The sequence below is a fragment of the Ziziphus jujuba genome, chromosome 2 (genome assembly GCF_031755915.1).
Source record: "Ziziphus jujuba cultivar Dongzao chromosome 2, ASM3175591v1".
NCBI lineage: Eukaryota > Viridiplantae > Streptophyta > Magnoliopsida > Rosales > Rhamnaceae > Ziziphus > Ziziphus jujuba.
In genome coordinates this window covers 3,661,270-3,667,269 of record NC_083380.1, presented here as the reverse complement: position 1 = coordinate 3,667,269, position 6,000 = coordinate 3,661,270, and positions in this window count along the sequence as shown.

The window sequence follows — 6,000 nt, the reverse complement described above, 5'->3', positions numbered from 1 at the left end:
CCTTATAATCAAAAAGGAAGAAAAAGTATTCACCAAAAAAAAAAAATAATAAAAACAATAATATTCCATTTGTATCTCTGTGTTTTTCTTGACCTTTCGTTGGCGGGTTAATCAACGGTAATCTTATTTTTGTGAAGGAGAGGCAAGCACACGCGCGGGTATGTCGCGTGGGAGTTTTGGGTAACAATTGGATGCTGCACGTTTGTGTTATCTGCTTGCTCTCCTCCACGTGCCTAATTTACTCTCCTCCTTTTTCTTTCTTTTATTTTTCTCAACAAAAGAAAATGCTTGAAAAATATATCTTTGCAAATTTTTCTTTTTTTTCTTTTTTTTTTCTTATGGAATTTCTTAATAAAATAAAACCAATATAAATAATAAAGAAACAAAAAAAAAAGGAGTGTTTTTATAGTAAAAGGGAAGTTCATTATAAAAAAAAAAAAATTTTGATGAAAGATCAAAACTTTATTAGATTCACCAAAACCAGTTTTGCATTTAATATGAAATGGCAAATTCATTATTGAACAAGCAAATGGATCCAAATTGACTCAGTGGAGCTCAGGGGGAGAAGGGAGCCTGGGGCCAGCCACACTAGCCAAAAAATAAAAATAAAAAAAAAGCAAGCCCAACAATGTTTCTGATAATTGAAACAAACAATAAAGACAGATAATATAAGGAAGAAAGTTGTCCAATACTATTTGGACATGGCCATTATACTGTTAAGTCCCTGATTGGGTAGGTGTTGTAATAAACCCAAAAGAAGCAGGGATGAGACTACTTATGGGACCATGATTTGCAAATTGCAAGTAAGGTTGAAGATTTGAAATCTACCAGATTTTAAAGCTGACCCAACTGAATCATTTTTTTCCCCAACTTCAACTTTGTCGGGCATAGTAAATGACTGTTAGCTAAGAATGCAGCTCTTTTGGTCCTTGAAATAGTAGACTAGAAGTTCCAGTTTGCAGGCATCGGAAACATGTTTTAGTTGTGAAGTCCAGCCGCACCAACCACAGCCGCACCAACCACAGCCACCATTTTGGACAGCCACCATTTTTGACACCACTGCACCGAAAATGGATTGTTCAACAATTGTGGGCTCTGCAGAGGCTGTTGTAAGCCTATAAATAGGCTCCATCCGGTTGCATACAATACAAGCCAAGTGAGCAAGCTCAATATTATCTCAAGTGAGGAATATTGAGAGAAAACTCCGAAAGAGAGAGTGTTTAAGTTCCAGAGAGAGCTTGAGAGAAGAGTGAGCAATTCCAGAGAGAATTGGAGAGTGCAGAGAGAGGTTCCACGTGAGAATCCTCCATGAGAGAAGTTTTTATTTTTGTATTCTATTTTTAAGAGATTAATAGAATTCTTTTTATTTTTCTTCTCATATTTCTTCTCTAAAGTGGTCAGAGAACCACAACAAGTGGTATCAGAGCTCCAGGTCGAGAGCTTGGGTTCAAAATTTGAAGAAACAAAGCTACTGTTCTTCAAGTTGGTGTTTTGAAAAGTTGCTCAAATAATTAATTTGACAATACCAGGTGAAAGTACCCGACGAGAGGAGAATACACAAGTTCGCCGGAGAGAAACACAGCGTTTCACGCGCCCGCACGCGCCGCCTGAAGTTTTCTGCAACAGTTCACGCGCCTCACGCGCCGCACACGCCTTCTGGAGGTTGAAGACGACCACGTCAGCAGCCACGTCAGCGCACCCCTGCCACTTTATCTGCCACGCTAGCCGACACGTCATCAGCCACGTCATCTGCCACGTGTTGACACGTCAGCACCATCTGCCACGTCATCAATATTTTCTGAAATTACGGAACAGCCCTTGAATAATTGGAAATTACAGATTGACCCCTGTAGTTTTCTGAAATTACGGTACAGCCCCTGAACTATTGGAAATTACAGATTAACCCCTGTAGTTTCTGTATTTGCAGGTTGATCCAGAAATTTTGTGAAATTACATTTTTGCCCCAAAATTTCTGGTAATTATATTTTGGCCCCGGAAGAGTCAAGTCCACCATTTTCGGCCGTTCCGGATGCAACGGTTAACTCCGTTTTGCCAAATTCAGCTCCATTTTTGGTCAAGCCATAATGTCAATGGAAGAATCATCTTCGGGAGCTATGGTTAAGCTCACTGCCACAAATTATATACTTTGGAGACCTCGGATGGAAGATCTCCTCAATTGTAAAGATCTGTTTGATCCTATAGAAGCTAAAGGAGAAAACCCCGATCCCAGCAAAGTAGCAGAATGGAAGAAATTAAACAAGAAAACGATCGGTCAGATCAGGCAATGGATCGACCACAGTGTCTTCCATCATGTAGCAAAGGAAACGGATGCATATGCCCTCTGGACAAAATTGGAGGACATGTACCAGGCCAAGACTGCTCGGAACAAAGCCCTATTGCTTAAGCGATTGGTAAATCTAAAATTACAGAGTGGAACTTCTGTAGCCGAGCACACCAGTGAGTTCCAGAGCTTGGTAAATCAACTATCTGCTGTGGATTATCAACTAGGGGATGAGGATCAAGCCCTCCTACTAGGGCTGGGCAAAACCCGACCCAAACCGACCAACCCGCCCGAACCGAACTATTTGGGTCGGTTTGGGTTGGTTTTTAACTGTTAAACGGGTCGGTTCGGTTACATATGTATTGAACCCGTGGTTTTCGGTTCGGGTTACGGGTGGGTAGAAAATTTACCCAACCCAAACCGAACCGACCCATAATAATCCAAAGGTGAAGGTTTAGTCATGAAATATGCATGAGGTCCAAACTGGCCCAAACCAAAAATACAAAAAATTGGGCTGAAAGTGAAGCTCATCATAAGGCCCAAACCGACCTAAACCAAAAATAAAAAAATTTGGGCCGAAGCCCATCAGAAAGCCCAACCCAGCCCAACCCGTGAACCCAACCCAAACCGAAAAATATTTATTCGGTTCGGTTCGGTTCGGGTTGAATGTAACGGTCGGTTCGGTTCGGTTTTGTACCCAACCCAAACCGAACCGGTCGGTTCGGTTTAAAAAAGATCACAAAACCGAACCGAACCGAACCGAGCCCACCCCTACCTCCTACTTCTAAGCTCTCTTCCAGACAGTTGGGAGACATTGGTAGTCTCTCTAGGCAATTCAGCCCCGAATGGCAAACTTACTATGTCTATGGTTAAGGATGCCCTATTTAATGAAGAGGCCAGGAGAAAGGACATTGGCATGGATCAGTCACATGCCCTCGTCACAGAGAGAGGAAGACAGCAAAGAGGTAGTCGAGATAGGGGGAGAGGCAGATCTACAGACGGCAGAAAATCATCGTATAAGTGCTATCATTGTGGCCTGGAGGGTCACATGAAGAAGAACTGCAGAAAGTTGTTGAGAGAGCAGAGACTCCAAGGTAATCAGCCGAAGAAGGATGGAGAGACACTAGTCACTTGTACAGGAGAAGTGGCGCTCTGCTCCACCGAAGAAGAGACATGCCTTCATATATCAACCCAAGATGTTGAGTGGGTAGTCGATACTGCAGCATCCTACCATGTCACTCCACACAGAGATTTCTTCAAAACGTACAAAGCAGGAGACTTGGTACGGTAAAGATGGGAAATTCCAGTTTCGCAAAGATTATGGGAACTGGTGATATTCAGGTAAAAACGAATACTGGTTGTACAATCACTTTGAAGGATGTCCGTCATGTTCCAGACCTTCGGCTTAATCTACTTTCGGGAGCAGCCTTAGACAAGCAAGGCTATGACAACTACTTCAGCAAAGGCACATGGAAAATGACGAAAGGTGCCATAGTTGTCGCCCGAGGACATATTTGTGGAACGTTGTACAAGACTCATGTGAAGATATGTGCAGATAGCCTCAATATTGCAGAAGGAGAGGCGTCTCAAAATCTGTGGCACCAGAGACTCGGTCACATGAGTGAAAAAGGATTGTCCACTTTGGCAAGGAAAAAGCTTATCACTGTTTGCAAGGATGCTGCACTAGATCCTTGTAGTCACTACTTATTTGGTAAGCAACATAGAGTCTCCTTCAGTTCCTCTGCATCGAGAAGATCAGAGTTGCTTAGTCTGGTGCACTTTGATATTTGTGGTCCCATGGAGGTGGAATCATTAGGTGGCAACAAGTATTTCCTAACCTTCATTGATGATGCTTCACGGAAGGTGTGGGTATATTTCTTGAAGACAAAGGACCAGGTATTGGATTACTTCAAACTGTTTCATACCATGGTAGAGCGTGAAACAAGAAAGAAGCTGAAATGTCTCCGCTCAGATAATGGAGGCGAGTATACTTCCAAGGAGTTCGATGCCTACTGCAGAAGACACGGCATTCGACATGAGAAGATGGTCCCTCGCACCCCACAACATAATGGAATAGCCGAAAGAATGAATCGAACCATTATGGAAAAGGTCAGAAGTATGATCAGTATGGCTAAGGTGCCAAAGCCATTCTGGGGAGAAGCTGTTCGTGCCGCCTGCTATTTAATCAACAGATCACCGTCAGTACCGTTGAATTTTGAAATTCCGGAGAAAATGTGGTCGGGTAAGATTCCCTCCTACTCTCATTTAAGAGTGTTTGATTGTTTAGCTTATGTACATGTATCCAAGGAGCTCAGACAGAAGCTCGATGCAAGATCTACTCCATGCATCTTTATAGGATATGGAGATGAAGAATTCGGATACAGGTTATGGGACCCGAAAACAAAGAAGGTTATTAGAAGAAGGGATGTAGTATTCCATGAAAACCAGAAAATGGAAGACATTGAAAAGTCCAGAATGTCTCCTAATTGTAGTTCTAGTGCCGAGAATTTTTGTCCTAATCCAGCACCAGCACAAATAGCCACAGAAGATAATGAGGTGCATGAAGATATACCAGAAGCAGACCAGGAGGAAGAAGGGGATATTGAGTAGGGGGAGACTCAATCCTCTCAAGCAGCTGCAGGGCCATCACAGCGGTTAGATGATGGTACACCTCCTTAAACCAGTGGTTTACAAGTTCGGAGATCTGAGCGAGACCGAATTCCATCAAAGAGATTTCCAGAATCTGAGTATATTCTTCTTACTGAAGAGGGGGAGCCAGAGAGTTTCCAGGAAGCTATTTCTCATCAAGAGAAGGAAAAGTGGCTGCAAGCAATGCAAGATGAGATGGAATCCTTGCAGAAAAATCATACTTATGAGTTGGTTGAGCTTCCAACAGGAAATAAGGCACTAAAGAATAAATGGGTGTTCAAGCTCAAGAAAGATGGCAGCGGAAAGGTGGTGAAACACAAAGCCCGATTGGTTGTCAAAGGATTTCTTCAGAAGAAAGGAATTGACTTTGATGAGATTTTTTCACCAGTGGTAAAAATGACTTCAATTCGAGTCATTTTTGGTTTAGTAGCAAGTCTAAACCTAGAGCTTGAACAGATGGATGTGAAGACAGCATTTCTTCATGGTGATTTACATGAAGAAATCTACATGGAGCAGCCAGAAGGATTTGAGGTTTCAGGGAAAGAAAACCTCGTATGCAAGCTAAAGAAGAGCTTGTATGGCCTCAAGCAAGCACCAAGACAATGGTATAAGAAGTTTGACTCGTTTATGGTGAGTCAAGGTTATAAAAGAACTGCAGCAGACCAGTGTGTTTATATTCAAAAATTTTCAGGTGGAAACTTCATTGCACTTTTGTTATATGTGGACGACATGTTGATCGTTGGACAAGATGCAATGAAGATTAGTCAGCTGAAGAAAGAATTATCTAAGTCCTTTGATATGAAAGACTTAGGACCAGCTCAACAAATTTTGGGAATGCAAATAATCCGAGACAGGAAGAATAGAAGGTTATGGCTATCTCAAGAGAAGTATGTTGAACGGGTGATAAAGAGATTCAACATGGATAAAGCCAAACCGGTCAGCATTCCACTTGCAAATCATTTCAAGTTGAGTAAGAGATTGTGCCCCTCATCCAAAGAAGAGATAGAGGAGATGGCCTCAGTACCATATTCTTCAGCGGTAGGAAGTCTGATGTATGCAATGGTGTGTAC